Below are 23,914 nucleotides of genomic sequence, written 5' to 3' on the forward strand. Positions count from 1 at the left end.
TGAAGTCATACTAAATTTTAACTTATTGTATTCTTTATCACCAATGGAAAGCAGGCTATTTCTTCTAAAGGGTATGTACTGTAATGCATTTTAAAGCTTTACCTATATTTCTTGTCAACTGATGAAGCAAGCTTCAGTACATACAATATTTAAAACAGTATCAGTTATATATATTCAGCAGCTTTGGGCATCTGTCCAAGATATTTTGGCTTTTTTAGACTTAAAATTTAAACTAAATTTTATGTTATTTATTAACTTTTATTCATTAAAGTTAAATTTTAATTTTAAACTCCAACATTCACCAATGCATGATAACTCACTTTCCTTTTCATTTGCTGAGTAGCTACACAGGTATTTTAAAAAGTTCCTGTTGACAGGAAGACCTTGCCATGCCTGGAATTTGTAGTAATCATGGGTAATCCCATATGTTAAAGTACGAGAATTATAATGTTGAGACCATCCTGGACTATAGAGTAAGGTACCATTTCTCAAAACTACCAAATAAAAATTAAGTAATAAGATTATAAAAGATGGCTCAGCAGTTAAGGTGATTGCCTGTAAAGGCTAATGACAAGGTTTGATGTACAAAGTGGCACATACATTCAGACTTTGTAGCAACTGGAGTCCCTGGCATGCTCATTCTTTCTCTCTCTTTTTCCTTCTTTCTTTCTTTCCCTCCTTATTTCTTTCTTTCTTTCTTTCTTTCTTTCTTTCTTTCTTTCTTTCTTTCTTTTTTTTTTTTTTTTGTTTTTTTGAGGTAGGGTCTCACTCTAGCCCAGGCTGACCTGGAATTCACTATGGAGTCTCCGGGTGGCCTCGAACTCATGGTGATCCTCCAACCTCTGCCTCCTGAGTGCTGGTCTCTCTCTCTCTCTTTCTTTCTTTCTCCCCCCCCCCATCTTTATGAGTATGTGTCATGCCCTAAGTTTAATTGCTACTGCCCAAAACAAAAATACTTCACTTCTCAATTTCTACTAAGACACCTGTTTGTGGAGTTTAAGTACTGTTAATATTTCCAATCCTGAATATCCTCAAACTACTTCTTTATCATTATCTAGGTATAGAATCAGTATCACTGGTATTTAAAGGTCTTGGCTCTTCTCTTGGAACCTGATGCTCTTTGAATTCTTACCATGTCACTACCAGCCCCATTCTCAGGTTCCCAGGAAGGCCCACCTAATAGGGTTTATCAGGAGAGCTTTTTCGATACAGGTATGGATAGGCTGTTACATGTATCTGCTCCTCCTAACCCAATACAGAACAGTCATAGTTACTCTGCTTTCTGACACTGCTTTACAAAGCAAACATGGCCTTCTGGGAGCACTTACCTAGATTAAATATGCTTAGGTTGTTTGATGTTGTTTCTATCCTTCAGGAGCAAGGCTGTTTAAGAATATTAAGAGCTGGGGAGATGGCGTAGCAGTTAAGACGCCTGCCTGTGAAGCCTAAAGAGGCATGATCTACTCTCCAGGTTCCATGAAAGCCACACAAAGCAATGGAAATGTGCAAGGTCACACATGTCCACAAGGTGGTGCAAGTGTCTGGCATTCCATTACAGTTGCTGCAGGCCTTGGCTTGCCAATTCTCTCTTGCTCTTACTCTTGCTCTCTCTCTGACAAAAAAGGCCAGTGTGTCGGGCTTCCTGGAAAACAACAACAACAACAAAAGAATACTTACTTAAAAGAACTGTCCATGAGAGAGGCAGACTCACCAGACAGGAAGAAATCCTATTCAGTTTCTAATACTCAGTGACCTGAAAGCCACTATTTTTGACCTCTCTGTCTGGATTGTAGGGACTTTGCCTGGATTAATTTCTAAATGGAAATTCTGAGACTTTGCGACTGAGCAAGCAATAACATTATCGCAAGTGAATATATCTTACGAGAAATTGAGGGCAGCATTTGAATTTGGTTTCTTTGTTTACCTGATACAAGTGGACACAGGCAAGTTTTTAGTTGCATGTGTTATGACTTAAACTTTTAACCAAACAGAGGAGTTCTAGGTTGGGAGAAAGTTAAAACAAAAAAAAAGTAGGTTGAGAAGTAGGGGGAAAATGATGGGAATCAAGAACTTGCCCAATTTGGAAAGTTTAAACTTAGGAAATTTGGATATCTTAAAAAATTAAGGAAAACTGGAAAATATGTACAATGTGCTGGCAAGATAATATGATGCTTATGGGTGAACAAATTGAGCCAATATCTTATGGGAAGGTTGTGAAGAGCTTAACTTCAAAACTGAGGCATGTGTTATTCCCTATCTTAGGCTGTATTTGGCATATACCCTATAAGTACTTGCTGGATAAATGATTCAACCAACAGGTGGTGGGAGAGTGATGTCCCAACAGGTGTGCTCAGACTCGTAGGTGTCCCTTGGGATCATAAGACACGTTGGTGGTCTTTGTTTTCCATTTTGAGAGACACAAATTTATTGTGTACTTTACTATTTTGTAAATGAGGGTTTTGTCAATAATTTCTTTCTAAACCTGGAATTCTGTGAAAAGTTGAGAGGTTTTCAAAAATATTATGCTGAGTGAGAAAAGGCAGTCACAAAGGGACACATGTTGTACAATGTTATTTACATAAAATGTCCAGTAGAAGCAAATCTATGGGGACAGAAAGATTACTGGTTGCCATGGGCTGAAGTGATAAGAGTATAGGGAATAAGTAAAAAGTGATGAAAATATTGTAGAATTAGTTTTTTGTGATAGTGACATAAGTCTGTGAATATTATCTGCTTGAAGAGGGTGTTTATGATATGTGAATTGTATCTCAATGAAGCTGATTTTAAAAATGTTAAGCCCCCAGATTTTTTTAAGAGAAAAATTGAGGCTTAGTGATTTAAAGATAAAGAACCACTTGTTTGTTATAAAGATTTTGTGCCAAAATAAAATCCTCCTATGTCTCTATCAAGCACAATATCCTCACAGGCATAGAGAATGGAGGTAAACCAGGCTATTAGTCACTTCCTTTCTTTCCCATTTAAAATAGTCAGTGTGTGTGTGTGTGTGCGTGTGTGTGTGTGTGTGTGTGTGTGTGTGTGAGAGAGAGAGAGAGAGAGAGAGAGAGACAGAGAGAGACAGAGAGAGAGAGAAAGAGAGAGAGAGAGAGAAAGAGAGAGAGAGAGAGAGAGAGAGAGAGAGGGAGGGAGGGAGGGAGGGAGGGAGGAACATTCAAAGCAGGATGTCACTTCCACAATCTATGGAAAACCCCAGAGTACTAAAGGGACAAATGTAAAACTGTTTGCACCATTCTCATATCACACAAATCTAGGCTGGGAGTCAGCACCTTATTCACTGAGGGCCAGATTGTAAGTATTTTGAACTTTTAAGCCTCTGATAATTCTTCAGCTCAGTCATAAACTACATAATCTAGTGGAGGTTGTTGTGTTACAGAATAAATAAATATTTTATTTAAGTACCTTGAAATTTGAAGTTCATGTAATTTTTTGTAAGTAAGTCACAAAAAGATTACAATTACCCTTAAAAATGTAAGAAACTTTCTAAGCTTATGGATCACACTGAAAGACGCTGAGGATTTGGCACAGTAGCCATTCATTGGCCAGAGATTGCAGACCCTTTCTCTAGGCCAGTGACTTGGGAGGAGACTTCACTAATTAGCACATTGTTGTAAAGTAAGTGAAATTCCTAAGGCCAGTGCATGAGGGAGAACAATGGTGCTACATTATGGTTAAATGCTGAGTTTATGAGAGGCCATATTTTAATAGCCAACTTTTTAAGGAAATTATGAAAAGAACCTCTAAAAAAAGAGTATTCAGAGTATAATAATGCTACTTTGTGTGGTTTGTGAATTTTTATTTTTAATTCAGAGAAGCCATGAATATCTTGAACTTTGTCCATTATGAATTCTGCCAAGGTTGTGGATTTTTAAGCCATGGGAATTTTTCATTGCTACTGGTTGCTGAATTTTAACAGCAAAGTTATTTATTAAATCCACATTAAAAAAAAAAAAAAAACAAAAAACTATCACCTGGCGTGGTGGTGCACACCTTTAATCCCAGCACTGGGGAGGCATAGGTAGGAGGATTGCCATGAGTTCAAGGACACTCTGAGACTACATAGTGAATTCCAGGTCGGCTTGGGCTAAAGCAAGACTCTACCTCAAAAAACTAAAAAAAAAATTAAAATAAAATAAAGAAAACTATCAATAATACTTCTTTGTACTCTGTCTGCATTTGATACACATCCAGAAAGATAATCTTTAATTTGACAAGTGAGTATAAACATCTTTTTTCTTGGTTTTTTGAAGTATGATTTCACTCTAGTCCAGGCTGATCTGGAATTCACTATGTAATCTCAGGATGGCCTAGAACTCAACAGGGATCCTCTTACCTCAGCCTCCTGAGTACTGAGATTAAAATATTCCATGGGAAAGTAAATAAGAATATCAAGAAAATGTTGGACTCATCAGTTTTCAATAAAAATTTTATTTTTTAGCTGAAACAATACTCAGTGAGGCTACAGTTCTTGAGCTGAGCCTGTAGCTATTCAACGTGAATTGAACATGAACTTTGCTCTCAGGACCTTATCATTGTTCAATGTTAAACCCGAAAGAAATAACCCAACACGTGACAATTTTCTAACTAGATTTTCTAACTAATCCCAAAACTCACTTTCCTTTCTCTTAATTTCAATAATGGATACATCGTTCTAATGTTAAATGATTACATCTATCTTGATGTAGGATTTGGGTTCAGGAGGGGTCCTCCAGAATTTGTGAACCCCAAGTTTTGGGTTCTGTCCTACCTTCCATAAAGAATTAATTAAGATGGACTCAAGAAGGATAAATTATGAATTATTAAGTTTATTAGGGGGAAATCACAAATTGTGGGTTTTTTTTTTAAGGGAGATTGTGTCTAGGAAAGGAGGCTAAACGTGTGGAAAGAAGGAAACACTTGCTCATGTGGAAACACTGCATAGTTTATAAGAGAAATTGAGGTCTTTAGAAAAGGACTGGAACAGAGTTGGAAGCACATATGGTAGACTCAGAGAACAGAGAAAAATCATACAGGTAATTAAAGTGAGAAGTTACCCAAGCTATAAAGCAGAAGCAAGCAGGAAAAGTCTAGATCAAGAAACAATACAACGCTTTCCCACCCCCAGCCAGCACATGCGTGTTTGGGCAGTGCAGGATAAGAGCTGGAGGGAGAACCACACATACACACTGAGGGTCTCGTCCAGAGAGGGAGGGGCTCGAAGGCCACAGCCTTTAGAGCATCAGATTCAGGAATGTAAGAGGAAGAAGTAATTGGCTGGAAAATTTGGAGGATGAACGTGAGGGTCAGCCCATTTGAATCAGCCTACCCAGGTAGTGCAGTAGACTGTGAGCAACAGGGGGCGCTGTGGATCAGTCTCAACCAATATTTTTGCCAAGAGTTTCGTTCTTGTGCTGGGGTGAGGTGGCATGTGAGCTGGTACCTCTTGGTTCTCCTTGAGCCTCAATCCCTAAGTGAATCTGCCTAAACCGCTGGCTTTCTCCTATCCTCCTTCAAGATCAATCCATTGTCAAGGGTAAAGACTGCCTTCAAGGGGTTCAATGGCAGTTTTGTTCTTGTGATAATAGAAGAGCTACTGAAGAAGCTTCATCCCCTTAAACACTGAACATATTTTATGCTAGTGATTCCCTCAACTCTGTTTTAAAAATTTTATTTATTTGCACACGTGTGTGTGTGTGTGTGTGTGTGTGTATGGGCATGTCAGGGCCTCTTCCCACTGCAGATGAACTCCAGATGCTTGTACAAGCTTTCGCGTGTGGCTTACATGACTGGCTTGAGAATTGAGCCTAAGGTGACAGTGCCCAGGTTAAAGGTGAGCAATAAATCCCCTCTTTCAGGGCCATTGAAGTACTTGTATATTCTGGTTTCTGATATGGGCCTTTACAATTTTCATATCTCATTCTAGCTCCGTGAGTATTATTCTTTTACAAATTAGCAGAGTGGGATCTGAAAAAGAGGTACCAAAGAGATGGTAAGATAGTGGAAAAGTTTCAAATTTAACCACATCTTCTGAGTAATCCCTTCCCTTGTCTTTACACTATAATATGTAATTTTCTGTTCACCGCTTCTATTTCTCCAACAGAAAATTCAGAAAAAATCAAGTTATAGATAATACTTAGAGGTCTATTTATCTTTATGCATAACCCTTGACCAGCCCATTACAGAAAAGTGGACGCCTTGGAGATTACAGGGGACAGTGAATGAATGTTGAAGGAGTGGAAAGTAAAGTTTTGAGCAGGTTAATAGGCAACCTTAGTGAAATGCATAAATGATTTAGGTACTTAGCACTTAGTAAATTAGGTAGCGAAGAGCCGTGCGAAATTAATCAAGTTGGAGATGATGGAACTGCTTCTAAGAGACACTTCCGAGGTTAAGAGCTACGACTTACCTGGAAAGATTCATTGTAGATTCTTCAAAGGTTTGGAAGTCAGAGGCCTGATAGTGTCATTTTCTTTGAAATCATCATCACTGAGCAGGGTCAGTGGACTAGGAGACAGATGTTGCCAGATATGTTTATAGAGTAAAGAGATAAAGGTATGTTAGTTTAATATGATGTGTAACACATTAGTATAAACATATAGGTTAGAACAACTCCCATTTCGTAGTTCATGGTTTTATAGGGTAGCCTATGTTCTTTGCTCATGGCCTCACAAGGCTGAAACCATGGTGCCAATCAGACTCCTATCTGTAGGCGCTGGGAAACAATCTGCCTCAGGCTCACCCAGTTATTGAGCTGAATTCATTTCCTGCACTTTGAGGAGTCAACTCTTTCTTCCTGGGGGCCATCTATATTCCTTCTTATGTAACCATCTCCATCTTCAAGACAACAACAACACATTGAGTCCTTTGCACACATAGGGTCTCCATATTCTTCTGCTCTCCATGAAGAAAAGCTGCCAGTATTGAAATCCATATGATCAGGCCAGGCCCACTTAGATTGTTTCTCTTCTTAGTGCCAACTGTGTCCTTTAGTATCCATTATTAAGCGAATGATACCTCATCACTACTTGCATGTTCCAGAGATCACAATGGGCATCTTTAGATTGTCATTTTACTTTCATTTTATTAAAAATATTTTTATTTTATAATTTATTTGGGAGGAAAAATAGAAACAGGGATGGAGACACACAGAGAGAAAATGGAAGCATCAGAGCCTCTTGCCCCTCAAATGAATTTCAGATGCATACAACACTTTATTCATGTGGCTTTACATGGGTATTGGGGATTCAGACAGAACCTGGGTTTGCAAGCAAGTGCATTTAACCACTGAAGGATGTTATTTTAGAAAGCCTGCCTATAACAGAAGCAATGAGGTCTTTCAGCATCTACCTTGCAGTTTGGTGGACAATTAGTCCACCCTCTGCTAATGTGAAAAAGTAAAAAAGGAATGCACAACACTAGCTTATTCCTACCAGTACACATGTATGTTCTAGCACGTTCTTCTCTCCTTGATTATCTCCCGGGTTTTCTGGCAAGAAATTCTACAGGATAGATGGGCACCTGAAGGCTTTAATGATAAGGCATGCTGGGGACTCAGGCAACACAAGAGGGCAGCACAGAGCAAGAACTGGGAAATGTAACGCTGATTCACTAGGTCTTAGCCTCTTACTCAACACATGCCTAAGGAGACCTGAGGCAGTTTGCTGAGAAGTCTATCGTGTAGTATTTCACAACCATGCCTGTATCCCTTTCCCTCTTTAAAAGACCTTATCAAACCTTTTCAACCATTCTAACCCCATAAAATTTAGTACCAAAAGTATATTGTATGCACAAAAGTATCTGTGTTTTATACATAAAAATAGTAAGAACATTTTCCACTAAGAACATTTTTTTAACCTCTTAGGGTCAACATCACCTCTACTGACAGTATATGTTGTACTCACATTTTAGTATTTATTAAATCTTTAGCTTATATGGTCTATTTGATTTGGCAAGGAGCTCTGATATTTCAATTTTACTAATTTTTTTTTTTTTGCTAATTTTACTAAAAGTTGTATTTAAGATTAATCTTGGAAATTCAGAAGTGTCTTTGAACATGAAAATCACTAAATATATAACATTTAAACTAACAGCTCACAAAATAAAATGTAAAGTGTGGTTTCATTGTTGTGGCAGAAAGGCACAGAAAGAAATGACCAAAAGAATCAATCTATGGAATGCTGCTTTTTAGTGGTTAACTGGTTCTCTGGGTGACTAGCTTTGGGGGAATGGGGTAAATGAGTACATAGTGCATTCATGTAAAGTCAAGTACTATTAAGTTAGCTATTTTCTGTTTTGCCTTCAACATTTAAGATGAACCACAGGGTAAAGTCAATCATTCACATGCAGCAAAAGAGCTACCTTACATGGCTTGTTCATGACTCCCTCAGATCTCTAGAGAGCTTCAAGCCTCAGAGCTTACTGGTGCATTCTTCTTAATTCTGACTGGACACATGTATATTACTTTCTGCAGCAGAAACTACTGAAGAGTACTTTTTCTATCAGATATATATATTTTTTTTGGTTTTTTGTTTTTGAGGTAGGGCCAGGCTGACCTGGAATTCACTCTGTAGTCTCAGGGTGTCCTTGAACTCTCCGCAACCTTCCTACCTCTGCCTCCCAAGTGCTGGAATTACAGGCGTGTGCCACCACGCCCAGGTAAGTTTGTTTTTTGTTGTTTAGTTTAGTTTAGTTTTTTTTTTTGAGGCAAGCCAACAGAGATTTTTTAAATTTTTATTTTTATTTATTTGAGAGCTACAGACATACAGAGAGAGAGAGGGAGAGAGAGAGAGAGAGAGAGAGAGAGAGAGAGAAAGAGAGAGAATGGGCACGCCAGGGCCTCCAGCCACTGCAAACGAACTCCAGACGCATGCACCCCCTTGTGCATCCAACAGAGTTTTTTTTTTTTTTTTTTATGAGAGAGAGAGAGAGAGAGAGAGAGAGAGGGAGAATTGGTATGTCAGGGAAATGGTTTGCTATCTCCAGAGACCCTTTAGTGCTGTTAGTTTGGATATATCCAGTAGTTACTATAGGAGTTAACTGTGATGACTATTTAAGCTCTTTTTTAAAATTCATAAACTGTCTCTAATCTTAGAAAAATGTAAGATTACATTTTTTTAAATAAGTGTTTTACTTATTTGTGAGAGACAGACACACCACAGAGAGAGATAGAGAGACAGAGAATATGAATGGGTGCACTAGGGCCTCTAGCCCCTGCAAAAGAACTCCAGATGCATTTGCCATCATGTGCAGCTGGCTTACGTGGGTCCTGGGGAACTGAACCTGGGTCCTTAGGGTGCAGAGACAAGTGCCTTAACCACTAAGCAATCTCTCCAGCTCAGGTTACATTTTTGAGAGTCTTTCAGAATCTGATATTTTGTAGTCCAGTTGGGGTGTAGGTTACTTCCATTCTGAACACCTTGTTCCAGTTTGTATCAGAAGGAATTATATACATGTCAGAGTCGAGAACAAGTTATAATTAATGGAGTGGACAATTGGCTTTTTAGTGTTTTATAAAATGCAAATCACATGTGCTTTGAACTCTTGTGTTTTTTAAATATTTGCTTTCATTCTATTAAACTTTAATTATATATTTTTCTCTGTGAGCTTGCTTACTGGGAGGTCAAAAGCCATTGTTCACTGAGTGGAAAGGATTGATGACAAGGTGGTTATCTAAAACCAAAAATACTTGGGGGATATTGATGAAAGGGCCCATGAAAAGAATCCAGTTTTGGGTTTTTCTCCTAATTTTCTCTCATGTTTAAAGCACTCACTTTCTGATATGATCCACATGTCTGTCCTAAGGGAAAATGAGGAGCCATTAGGTATGAGAAATACCTGAATGGCTCTTGACGAAGAAGGAGTGATTGACCAATACTTAACCCTTAGTCTTTTTACATGAGTTCAGAAGTGGTGGAAGAACTACCAGAATGTACAGTCCAAATAGTCTTTTTTGTTTATTTATATATTTATGTTTTTTTATTTTATTTTTATTTTTAGTTTTTTGAGGTAGGGTTTCACTCTACCCCAGGCTGACTTAGAATTAACTATGCACTCTCAGGATGGCCTCTTAACTCACAATGATCCTCCTACCTCTGCCTACTGAGTGCTGGAATTAAAGGCATGTGCCATCAGGCCAGGCCAAATATTCGATTTTTGGTGTGTGTGTTTGTGTGTTGGAGTGCAGGCATGCACATGTACTGTGCACTAATGGAGGTCACAGGACAAACTGTAGTGTTAGTTCTTACCTTTTAACTTGTTTGAGGCACACAATGTGGCTTTCGAGCTTCTAGGGGAGTCTCCCGTCTCTGCCTTCCATATCATCATAGGCTTACTGGGATTACAGATGCTTGAGCATCCACCTTTATGTTGGCTGTGGAAATCTGAATTCAACTTCTCACACTTGTATGGCAAGTGCTTTAACCACTGAGCCATCGCTCAAGTCCACCAGATGTCCCTTATATTCCCCCAAATCTTAACTCCTTAAGCCTATTTTATGACTTAAAATATTTTATTTGCACGGAGAGAGAGAAGAGAGAAAGATAGAGAAAAGAGAAGAGAAAGAGAGAGAGAGAGAGAGAGAGAGAGAGAGAGAGAGGGAGGGAGAGGGAGAAGGAGAGAAGGGGCACAGCAGGGCCTCTTGCCACTGTAAATGAACTCCAGATGTATGCTTCTTTTTGTGGGTACTGGAAAATTGAACCTATGCTGTAAGGCATTGCCAGCAAGCACCTTTAACTACTAAGCCATATCTCTAACCCCTGTTTTATAACACTTAAAAATGATTCTTTTTAAGTCATAAATTCTCAGATTCTAAACTTGCTCCAATGTCAGCTGTGTGCCCTGGGCAGAATGCCTTACGGTGAGCCTTACTTTTCTCATATGCAGAATGGAAATTAAATGATCACTACTATTTAGGGTTTAGGTAGGGATTAGTCAGTTTACATAAAATGCACAGCAAATTTTGGGTATCAAAAATTACTGGCTGGGGTTATATGAAAGAGTGGTTCAAAACAGAAAAAAAATCAATGAAAGGCTTTATTTAAATCATTTTGATGGTAACTTCTTTATTCTTTCTTTTGTACAGGAGTCTGTATTCAGAAATAGTTGTTGCTGTCATTCAGTCATTATTGTGTGTGTATGTTGCATTATTTGCTGTGTGAGGTGACGAGCCAGTGTAGTGTGGTCATCTTAGTGTACAAGAGTATGAAAGCTACTTAAGTAGTATACCATGAGAATTTTTGGCTTTTGTTAAGGAAGAAATTGAAACAAAGGCAACTGTGTACAGACATAGCAGGTAATTACCAACAGTCCTTCTTCATGGCATTCCTATGATTAAGCCAGAAGAGTATTAGCCATTCTGAATGGGATGAGGCTACTTTTGCAGATAACACGACCCAGCACATTGTGTAAATCCAATTCATCTGGCAATTACTGTGGTGGTAGTAGGTGCCCAGTCATCCTTGGAGGCTTAACTTTGTGTTTAGCTATTCCAGATTACAAAATCTTTTCAGAACTCTCCGAAGTGTTCAGTCAGTGTGTGATAGTCCTTGCAGGGTTCTGAGAAAGAAAAAAACTAGGCTTTTGGTGTCGTTACCCATTTTCAGAGTACAACTTGGTGCAAATGGAGAGAGAGGTGCAGTACAGGTAGAAGAACAACATGAGCAGGAAGATGAGCCCCTGGTCTTCTCTGTGGAAAGCCTGTACAGAGCTCTGCATGAAATTTAAGTGCAGCCAGTGCCGTCCCCACACTTAGGAAATAGGAAGCAGGAGGAGCATTGTGAAGTTGAGACCCGTATGGGAAACTTCACTATTGACTTTTTTCTCCCTCTCTCTTTGTCTTATATACACACATCTAAAATGTATGCTCAAAACATGTATCCTTCAGATTCTCCCCAAGACATATTAGTTAGCAAAATTGATACATACATAGATCGATTTATGATTTACAATAGAGTTCTACATTAGGGTATGATCATTGTGCCATTTTCAAAACAGTCATCATTTACCCAAATACCACCATTTACTTTGATTGCCCTAAAAGGAGACATTTGTTAGATCTGTGAATGAGGTATATAGCTGATTTCTTCACTTTCATTCAATCCTTTTAGAGATGTTTAATGAAAACCCTCCCACATGCGCAGTAATTAACCAAATGCCTGGTATCTAATAGGACCTCAAAAGAAATTCTCATATGGTTACTTTGTTGATGCCTACACTCCAAGAAAAGATATCGGTATGCAAGTGGAAAGAGAGAACAACAGAGAGAACAGAAGTCTCTGTCTTATTTGATCACACACAATATGGCTAGTTGGAATTGTAGAGCTGAGAGCGATTTTAACTGACGTTTTTCCAATCTCATACCTTGCCTGGCAGGAATTTATTCTATAGTATTTTTTTACTAAAGAGCAAGAAGCATGATGGAAATATAGGGATCTCTTTGTCCGAGTGCTGGAGATTGAATTCACACTGTCTCAGGCGCTTTTAGGCTCTTGCTGAGACATATCCCCAGCCCCTTATTATTTTTATATTTAACCTCAGGTAAACATGTTTTTTTTTATCAATTTTCTTTAGCATGCGAACATAGAATGGCTTCACCTTACCCAATTAAAGGAATCAAGCCTCTTAATTAGTCACAATTCCCCATGTTACACATTTTTAAGACATTTCTGAAATACAAAGAATAAGAAAATAATATGTATGGTCATGGGTGGAATTATACATTCAAGTCAATTTCATACATCCTGATTTTATGGTCAAATGAAAAAAAGAAAACATTCATATTGATGATATGAAAGGAATAGTAAGATTTGGAATATTTAAAGACTTTTAAATCAAGCCCATTATTTTGGTTTGAAGCTATGCAGGTTAAAGTGGGTAGATCCAAGCATTTTGGAAACATTTTAATGAAGCTTAGAAGGTTCCTATTTGAAGTTCAGTTAACCAGAAAATTAAATTAACCAGGACTCTCACGTTTCTAGGGAATTTAAATCTAATGAAGTTTCACTGTACCTTGTCATCTTAGTCCCTATGCAGAAATTAATTCCGTTTTCTGACTTATTTCTGGGGGAGGAGGATGTTTAACATAGCCCTAATCATTACCTTGAATGAACAGGAAATCTCATTTTTTTTCAGTTTTATCAGTACACACAAACACACACACACACATATATGTATATATATGGGGGGGGTTATTGAGAGGGAACATATCCTTGCAGATAGAAGCTTTTAAAGACATGTGAGTAGAAACGCTCTCATTATGGTCTGACTTTCATCTTCCTCTTTCCAGGCTCTTTCCCCCTTCAGCCAACCATTTAGAAGTAGAAATCTTTTCTTCGAAATGGAGCACTGCTTTCTTCGCAGTTTACTGACGCAGTGTTCAGGAGATGTACCATAGTTCATGGCAGAAGTAACTTCTGTGTAAAATGACAGTGTCTTCCCAAAGATAACCAGGAAGTGAGGCAGAAAAAAGCTCCTGAGTAGTGCAGAGAGGCCAGATGGTCTTTTTTTTTTTTTTTTTTTTTTTTAATACAGTCACTAAGCAGGAAATTTTGCCTGATTAAGGAAACACTGGTCTTGATTTTCTTTCAACAGTTCCGAGGGACTTCTTTTTTAATGGACCCCCCCCACACACACGCTATTTTCATTCAAGCAAATGATCATTTGTGCTATTGTAAAGGAGATTCTGCTGAACAGAATGTGAAGTCTTAATGATAAAGAAGAAAATCTCAGCCCTGAAAGATCTGGGAATTTGCCCACTATGCTGAAGACCCTCATTACCATATCCATGGCATTGTTGTAGGGTCTGGTGTTTTGTTTTGTTTTCTTTTGATGGCCTACAATGGAAGAAAGGTTGTGTAGCACAGTGGCTAACTAGGGTTTTGTGCAATACAGAGAAAAAGGGGGGTTGGAGGGGTGGAGAAAATAGAGGTTTTGGAGTTCATCCCCCCAGGGGGCTAATGTGCATAAAGCGACTGCTCCAAAGGACCTGAGTTTAATCCTTCAGCTGCCAGTCAGGATCAGGATGAAGAAGCGCCCATGCAAAGAATTGCTTCTGGAGGCCGATAGGCAGGGGGCGGGAAGGGGGTCTTGAGCTCCCAGCTTCCATCCAGCCATGTTTTGGCAGTTCATATTTGGGGGCGGGGAGAGAGAGGGTGTTTAACTGGTTGTGGCTTGGGCACAACAAAGCTCCCTTCAGGGAAGTCACTAGCATTCCTGCCATCTTCTGTTGCCCTTTGCCCAGCGCCCCAGGAGTGAAAGATTTCCCAGTCTGTTTTCTAAGAAAGAAAATGACTGAATTTGGGAAACCAAATATTTGCATCCATTTCAAAGAGACAGAGTCACTTGGAGGAATTTGGAATGGAAAGTACAGATTTAGATGGCTGGCAGAGCTGCTTGGAACTGTGCCTTGTGTCAAGTACCTGTTGATTTAAAGAATGGCAAGCTAGAGAAGTTACTAAAAAAAATAGAGCTGACCAATATTTTCTTTTTACCATGATGATGATAAGCCAGGAATGTTTGATTTTGCAAAATGCCATAGAATTGCGTACTGTTTTCTTCAATTCACATTTGTTAACCATAGAGCTTCACTTTAGTACACCTTACCCATCTTGAAAACTCACCATTAGTAAAGCCATATTTTTTTGTTTATTTTTATTTCTTTATTTGAGAGCAACAGACAGAGAGAGAGAGAGGCAGATATATATATAGAGAGAGAATGGGCACGCCAGGGCCTCTAGCCACTGCAAAGGAACTCCAGACACGTGTGCCGCCTTGTGCATCTGGCTAACGTGCATCCTGGGGCATTGAGCCTTGAACAGGGGTCCTTAGACTTCACAGGCAAGCGCTTAACAACTAAGCCATCTCTCCAGCCCCCAGAATTTTTGATATTTTATTTTTATTTATTTTAGAGAGAGAGAAAAAGAGAGAGAGAGACAGAGACATAGAGAGAGAGATAGGAAGGGGGGGGAGAGAATGAGCACACCAGGGCCTCCAGCCACCGCAAACAAACTCCAGCTGCATGTACCACCTTGTGTATCTGGCTTCTGTGGGTCCTGGGGAATTGCACCTGGGTCCTTTGGTATTGCAGGCAAGTGCCTTTACCACTAAGCCATCTCTCCAGCCCCCAGATATTTTTTTTTTTTTAATAAATGAATTTTAACCCCTAGATGTCAAAAAAGTAGTACTAACTACTTTCAATTTTGCCTTTTCTTATATGTAAAGAATCAGTTTCTTATCATATTTGATTCAATGAAAGGATAAAATGAACCCTTAAAATGAATCTTGATGAAAGGCTAAAGTGCTTAAAATGAAAGGTCTTCTTTTATGTCCTAACTGAGCAATTAAACAAGATACAAAGTAAAGTAACAATAAAAAAAACACAAATCAAGTCCCTAAGACTATATATTTTTATATCAATTCCAATCAATGCCCTGCACTTATGTTCTATAAGTTATAAAATTTCTTAAACATATAACAAGGAAACATTTTAATACTATATAAAATATTTTTGAGTTTTACCTGCCATAAGAGTATGTTTTAAGTAATTAGGAGCCTCATAGACTTTAAAACTTAAAAAAAATTTATTTATATGTAGGTAGAGAGAAAGAGAGAGAGAGAGCAAGAGAGAGAGAGAATATGTGCACCAGGTCCTCTAGCCACTGCAATCAAACTCCAAATGCATGTGCCACCTTGTGCATCTGGCTTTACGAGGGTACTGGGGTATTGAACCTGGGTCACTAGGCTTTGCAGGCAAGGACGTTAACCACTGAGCAATCTCTCCAGTCTGTCTCATAAACTTTATAGAATTTCTTTTCATAGATTCCCTTTTTTTTTTTTTTTTTTGGTACTGCTTGGGATGGAACCAAGGGACATACATGCACTGGGCAAATGTTCTACCAATGAACTACATCACCTGCCCTTCAATTTTTCAAATTTATTTACTTATTTAAGAGAGAGAGAAAGAGAGATACAGAGAGAATGTACATGCCAAGGCCTCCAGCCACTGGCAATGGACTCCAGACACATGTGCCACCATGTCCTTCTAGCACACATGGATACTGGAGAATTTAACCTGGGTCCTTAGACTTTGCATACAAGCACCTTAATCACTAAGCCATCTTGAGTCTTCCAAGAAGGAGCTGAAATTTTGGATTTTAGTTCAGAAAATTCTTTGTACTGGGGCTACCTCGCCTCTAGAAGACTGCTTATTTTAAAATCTACCCTCTCCTGAGGCCAACCTTATCACTGTGGACCAGCAGCTGTGCATTCAACCTTCCCATACCAATTGCTTCTGTGGTCACCATTTTTCTGGCCCATTCTTAAAGAGATAGACTCTAAAAGTCATGACCCATGTGTGATTGAATTGAATTGTGTAGAGAACGTCTTTCTCATTGTGAGTAACGTAACAACCAAAACTGTCATGCATCAAGACCTTCCAGGTACAAGGTATCCACTCTTCTACTCTTCCAGAGTCTCTGTCTACTTCCTCCTGTAACCACAACTTCATGGTCACCGGGATTTTCTACTCTGGGTTAACATCCTAGGATCCAGCATACATGCATTGGCATTTTGAGTACCACAAGTTGTGGTTTGAATATGTCCACAAGTTTCATGAGCTGCAAGTTTAATTCCCAAGGCAATGTTGCTGGGAGAGTTTGGTCATGAGGGCTTTATACTCATAAATTGAATAATGTTGTGCTCTTCAGCTATGTAAGGATATATCCTATCTCTCTGGGAGGACATGACCTTCAACGTGCCTTGGACAAGAGAGCTAGGTTTTGTCCTGCATGCACCTTGATCTTGGACTTGCCAGGCCACAGAACAATGAAAAATAAGTTTCTGTTCTTTGTACCTTACACAGTCACAGTTATTCTGCTGCAGCAATATAAAACATCCCCAGACACCATATATTCTGCTTTTATGGCCCATCAAGTCTTCAGGTTATCCCTGTCAAATTTCATAGCTAAAAGAAATAAAGAGATCACTCTTCTCTAATAATTCATCATATTGCCTTTTCAGACAAGAAATTGCTAAAATTGGATTTAATGCCCTGGAGAAAGAATATGTATTTGAATATATTTGGAACTAAACATCTAATAACTTGAGAAATTAAATCATTGTTCTTTACCCAAATACTGGCTAGTTCTTTTTTAATTTTTTTTAAAATATAGATTTTTATTTATTTACTTATTAAAGACAGAGAGAGAGAAAGAGAGAATGGGTGCTCCAGGGCCTCTATCCTTTGTAAACAAACTCTTGATATATGTGCCACCTTGTGCATCTGGCTTATGTGGGACCTGGAGAATTGAACCTGGATCCTTAGGCATCACAGGCAAGTAAGCACCTTAACCTGTAAGCCCTCTCTCCAGCTCAATACTGGCTTATTCTGTACTGAAATTAGCATGTTCTTTGCTTGTTTATTGGTAAAGGAAGAGCCAAAGTGTCAAGAAAGCTTACAAAGATATAAGTAGAAGTATTACTTTAGCTAAAATAGATCACACCCATCTGTCTACTTTCTTTTGTGCTATAATTCAAATTTATTTAATTTTATTCATGGGTCTTTGAAATTAGTATATTTAAGCCATCTATTTTCTACTTCCTTCATTAAAATGTTAGCTCTGTAAGGGCAGGCCTTTACTCTCATACTTTCTGATGCCCACAAGTTACTGACACAGATCTAGAACTAAAACCCAACCTGTGCCGGGGGGGGGGGGGTGGGCAGGAAGAAAGGCAAGAGAAATGGCTTCTGTGTGCTTTTATTCCCAAAGGAGTAGTTCTACATTTTTTAAAAAAATGTTTAAAGTAAGCTGGGTTGAGATTCATATAGGGTTTCCAAAGCCGTAAATTTAACAGATGCAGCTTCCTCTTCCAACCCCTTAAAACACAGAATGGAAAGCTGAAGTTGCATACAGGACCCAGGCCATTCTAAGACTATGAAAGAAATCACTGGGCTGGAGAGATGGCTCAGCAGTTAAGGTGCTTGCCTACAAAGCCTAATGACCTGGGTTTGATTCCCCAGTCCCCATGTAAAGCCAGATGCACAAAGTGGCCCATGCATCCAGAGTTCGCTTATAGGAGTTAGAGGCCCTGGTGTGCCCATTTTTTTCTCTCTTCTGGGCATGGTGACGCACACTTGTAATCCCAGCACTCAGGAAGCTGAGGAAGGAGGATCACTGTGAGTTCAATGCTAACCTGAGACTACACAGTGAAATTCTTAACAGCTTTTGGTTATCCAGGCAAACTCTATGGGTAGGGCATCCTTGTTCTATGGTAGTTTTCCTGTAGTTTCAGCCAATATTAGAGGGCAATAGAATTAAGAATTTGATGCTGGTGGTAAAAAATTACCTCATTGCTTTTTACAAACTCTTTTCCCTTTAGACTTCTATGACTCAAGGGTCATTCAATGCCAAGTGAAACTCTACTGGAGCCTCTAGGGAAGCTGACTAGTGACCTAATTTCTAGTTGCCACTGTTAGTCTGACCCCCAGAGGACACAGGAATTGTGTCTGCTGAGAAGTAATTCTCCACAGATCTCTCACATTTCGGTAGCTCTGAGCAGAGTGACTGCTTTTTGTTATAGACTATTTTTTAAGGATGTTTGTATAGCAGAAAACCTCAGAGGACAGAGATAATATCTCCCTCCAAGGCTTAAAAGTCATTCTTTCACTCCACAATACAAGATTCAGATTTCTTAAGCTTTGGGTTGCTGAACTGTGATACCACCCCCCCCCCCCGCATATATGGTGTGCGCCTGGGACACTCTCTGAGACTTTGGGGACAAAGTGAACCCAGAAGAACATGAAACACACACCATTTGTTGTGCTCTGAAAAATGTTCTTTATCTCTTATTCAAGAGTGTAATATATCCATATAGCTAGTGGGTTGACTGGGTTGTATAATCCAAAAAATATTTTTTTTCTAAAACTTCTGTTCTGAATAGTCTCAAGTGTGCCATCCATACTGGGGTTCCTTGTTTCCTGCAATTCAAAAATTCAGACAAAGGATACTTACTTAGAGAGCAAGGGATCTCTCAGTGGGGAGCTGAGAGGTACAACCTCAGGATATTGGCGGAGAATTTTGTGGTGTAATTACCACAGAGGTATGTTGAAGTCTAGGAAATACATGAGATTGCCTTCATGAAAACAATTATTAAATGTTCATATTAACGCTAGTTCAATTATAATTCTCATGCTATTCTTCACATAAGAAACTTTATGAACATTGCCAAGCAAATCAATGGTTTCATATTTTTCCTGCATCCAAAAATGTCTTGAAGGTGTTTCCTAGAAAAAAAAAAAACACAGATAATGAAATTATTCAATGATGATGGAAAAGAGTTGATTCAGGAAGAGACAGGAAGTAGGATATGAGAATGACAATTTTGTTGGGCACTTTTGAAACTTTGCCTGATTTAGTCCTCAAAGAACAGTGATATTTTTCTCATCCTCATTTTACAGTGAAGGAAATTGTGTATAAGATATGGAAAACAACTGTGAGAATGAGATATGTAGAATATCAGGTTCCTATCTGCCTTTGCAAGGAAATGGCAGAGCCAGGGCTTGGATTTGGGATTATCTGGTTCCAAAGTATACATTTGTTTTTACATGATATCACATTGATGGTGTCAGCCGAAATCTAGACTAAGGGCATTTGGGACCACTGAATTCAGAGTTAGCCCCAAGTTTTCGGACAGTACATCAGAGACAAAGCTAGGCCAATGTATTAGGGGAAACAAATTGCAGTAGTTCATCAGTTATCTGACAGTAGGAAGGACAGATTGGGACTGAGAATTAAAAGAATAACAACAGAATCTAGACATGAAACAAAGATGGAAAATTCCCATGCAATGCAAAATATGTTAACATTGACATTTCAGAATCTCTTTAGTGTAGAAGTTGTAGTGATAATAATAATGATGAATGTCAATCCCATTAAGCTACAAGAACTCAGATGATGTCTTACTAAATAAATCATCACATAAGCCTGGAGAGATGGCTTAGCGGTTAAGCGCTTGCCTGTGAAGCCTAAGGACCCTAGTTCGAGGCTTGATTCCCCAGGACCCACGTTAGTCAGATGCACAAGGGGCAACACATGTCTGGAGTTCATTTGCAGAAGCTGGAGGCCCTGGCGCACCCATTCTCTCTCTCTCTCTCTCTCTCTCTCTCTCTCTCTCTCTCTCTCCCTTTCCCTCTCTGTCTGTCATTCTCAAACAAACAAACAAACAAACAAACAATAAATAAATAAATAAATCATCACATGAGCAACTTTGGTAGAATTTGCATTAGTTAAAACCAGCATACTATATAGAAGTTAGCAACTTGGGCTGGAAAGATGGCTTAGCAGCTAAGATGCTTGCCTGCAAAGTTTAAGGACCCATGTTCTATTCTCCAAGTCTCACATGAGCCAGACACACAAAGTAACACAGCACACAAGGTTGCACATGCGCACAAGGTGTTCCAATTCTCTCTCTCTCCCACTCTCTCACTCATTCTCCCACTCTGAAGTTCTCACTCTCTTCATTAAAAAAGACCAGTCTGTTGGGTTTACCTCAAAAAATGTTAACAACTTCGTTAATTTCAGGTGATTAGGTGAACACAGTGTTCATCACATGGAATGAGTTTTCTTAAAGAGTATATTTAAACTTTAAGATACTATGAACTGTGAATGGCAAGTTTTGTTTTTCTTTTGGTAAAATAAACCCAATTTCTGTAACTGATAGCTGTTTAGTAAAACCAGTGTCTTATGCAGAGCAAAATATAGATGTTGAAATTTCAGAGAGTGGATCATGGGTTGAAAGGAAGGAGATCTAATGAGACTTGGAAGCAGGTTGAATTTTATGATACTTTAAATTGTGTGCCTGTATGTATGGGTATGTATTAATGATAACCTAATTTAATTACCCCATCTGTGAATCTGTACTGTCCTGAAAATTATAGTTTATCCACTACCATTGAAATATGGTACGTGTATATTTGCTCAAATTTCTCCAAGAAGCCCCCCTCCTGTCAGACGCTGTTCTTAATATCCTGTTTTCATTTGTCAGAGCTGTTGTCCTTTTCATTGCCATGTTCCCATGTTCCCCATCTTTCATCTGGTGCTTTACAATAACAATTGAGAACAAAAGAATCACTCCTTGAAAAAAAAAAAAAAAAAACTCCATCCCCCGACTGTAGGGCTTCAGTGATCACAGGAATTGTTTAAAGCATATTCTTCATCATAGTTAACCTTCCTTTACTTTTAAGATCATGGAGTAGCTGCAGGGTATTGTGAGCATGGAGTAGCTGCAGGGTATTGTGAGCAGGATTTTGTGTGCAGATGACTTTGAAGTTGAGGAGGGTCAGCAAATTTCGTTGAGCAGAGGCACTATCGTATTTTAGAGAATTTACTAGTCTGCCCATGCAACAGGAACCAGTCTGTAGTCATTGTTAGTTGCATGTCATAAGACAGGAGGGTTTGATTTTGCTGTTGAACGCTGGAAACTTTCCAGTGTTCCGAGAACAATCATTCACTATTACAAAGGCCAACATCACCAACTATCCATTGATGTGCTTTGCTTCTGGTGGGTGATTGGAAGGGATCTGCCTTCTAAGGGAGTATTGTTAAGCAAAGGAAGAAACAGTATTCCAAAAGGGGAAGGGCTTCATCAGGATACATCTTGCTGCAAAGATGTTCAACTGTCTTTCAGAGAATAGATCTTAAATGTCCTTTTACTCATCTCCAAGTAACCTTGGCACATATCCGTGGGCATATGCCTGTTTTGTGTTTAAATGAGTAACTATTATTTACAGGTTTCTATCTTTTATTTATGTTTTTTCTTTTTCAAGGTAGGTTCTCACTCTAGCTTAGGCTGACCTGGAAATCACTCTGTAGTCTCAGGGTGGTCTTGAACTCATGGCAATTCTGCTACCTCTGCCTCCCGAGTGCTGGGATTAAAGGCATGTGCCACCACGCCCGGCTCAGGTTGCTATCTTTACACAGAGAAAGAAATGCTTTTTTAATGCACTATGGATGTACAAACTAAGAGATTTAAGGAGAACGAATGTTATCAAGTGTCAAGTAATTTTGAAAATAGGCTTTTGTATACATGTGTGTATGTTTATGAATATATGGATATAATATACGTACACATACAGATTTGTATGGCCTTACAAATATACATTGTATATAGGATTTTACATAGAATGAGTTCTATGAATGCTTATAAATAAATAAATGGGTATCAACTATAAGTATGCATAGAAAAGCATTCAGGGAAGGTGAGATTATGTGTTCTTCACCTGTGAGTGATTTCAAAGCAATTAGCGGCTTCTATTTCTGCTGATGGTCCACTCACTTGGAGGTCCAGTTTAGACTTCTGCCGGGAGACAAGGTGTGACTTGCTCAGTCTTCTTTCTCCTTGGCGTCTGTGATCACTACCTTCAGAGCCAAATTCTTGTATTTGAGCCAGAATATCACAGGCTGGAAAACATCAGTCATTTTCACTGTAATGTAAAATAGATTTCTGGATTGATGTAGCCAGGTGTGGTGATGCATGACTATGATCCTACCACTTGGGAGGTTGAGGCAAGTGGATGAGGAGTTCCAGGCCAACCTGAAGTACGTAGCAAGACTGTCTGAACAGTAAAATAGGAAAAGAAGAAGGAGAAAAAAACCTGGGTTCTTTATGTATTTAAAAAATAAGCTGTAAGTCATAAAACGTGAAATACCCAAGACTCTATGATTGTTGTAAATTTCAGAGCTTCAGAGATCATGCTGTTTAAAAGATTATGAAATATTTTGATGTTCACTATTGTCATTTGAAGGTTGAAGTAAATATTTGTTTCCTGATGTTTGAACTTGAGCTATTCAGGCTAATTTTTCCACTACAGTGCCATAATATAGACAGAGTAAACTCATCTCATAGAAATTTTGTTAGTTGTAATGTGGTTTAGGCAAAGCTATTTTTTAAAATCTGTTTATGAACAGTTATCTAGAATTATGTTTGGAAATAGACACGTGTGTCTTCTGTGGACAATGAGAATGTCTTAAGGAAATCATCTAAATGTGAAAATGAATGATGTTTACATTGTTAAAAGGCAAATGAAGTTCTCCTTTGAGGGACATAAGCCAAGAATATCTAAGTGCACTTTTATGACTTAATGTGTGAAACACGCTGTGGTTCACAGGGAGGTATTGCTGTGACAAAAGTGGATGCTGCAACATGCACACCGTACAACTGGAGGAAGCAAATCCTGACACCGCTTTCCTGAACACCTTTGCTGGAGTCCAAATGTCTGGAATATGGAAAGATTTGTGTGGGACTGTTTTTACCCTTTCCTGGTGAATTACTTTACTTGCAATTCCTTGTCTTATGGCATGATAAGCAACATCCTTGAAAGACATGCAGTGCAGAGCACATTTTATTTTCACTCTTAGAAAGCAGATTTCCCTTTCTTTAGATAATCAAATTTAAAAGCTTACTTCCCTTTTTCAGTTCACCCTTTCTCTGCCATTCTGGAGATTGGATCTGGAAAGTGAACTCAATACTTGGGACCCATGAGAGATTCTGTGTGTGTGTGTGTGTGTGTGTGTGTGTGTGTGTGTGTGTATCTTCTGTGAGTTCACATTCACAGATTCAACCAACTTTCTATCAAAAATGTGAAAAAAAAAATCTTCATCTGTACTGAATATGTGTACTTTACTTTTTGTCAGTTTTTCTCAAGCAATATGTATAACAATGCTTTATTGTTTATTGTGTTAGATATTATAAGTCATCTTAAGGTGGTTAAATTATGTTAGTTGATATGTGTAATTATATGTATAAATACTATATCCTTTATATAAGTAACTTGAGATGTTGGTATCATTGGTGGTAGGGAGAGGGGTTATGGGAACCAATCCAAAGTGGAGATCAAAAGAAGAATATGTATACACATAATCTGCATTGT

The 23,914-nt window shown here is 38.7% G+C and overlaps 1 protein-coding gene across 6 annotated transcripts in view; it reads left to right on the forward strand.

Moving 5' to 3' along the window:
* The window catches only part of Mid1 (midline 1), a 394,404-nt gene that overhangs the window by 219,735 nt on the left and 150,755 nt on the right, over positions 1 to 23,914 (forward strand). Inside the window, exon 1 of one of the 6 annotated variants that reach the window (XM_045140326.1) lies at positions 8,583 to 8,649. The exons of the other annotated variants lie outside the window; for them this stretch is intronic. The gene's annotated coding sequence lies outside the window, so the exon portion shown is untranslated. Of the gene's footprint in view, positions 1 to 8,582; positions 8,650 to 23,914 lie in introns of those variants that run through there. 6 annotated transcript variants of the gene reach the window in all.

Source organism: Jaculus jaculus, chromosome X (assembly GCF_020740685.1).
Source record: "Jaculus jaculus isolate mJacJac1 chromosome X, mJacJac1.mat.Y.cur, whole genome shotgun sequence".
Classification (NCBI taxonomy): domain Eukaryota; kingdom Metazoa; phylum Chordata; class Mammalia; order Rodentia; family Dipodidae; genus Jaculus; species Jaculus jaculus.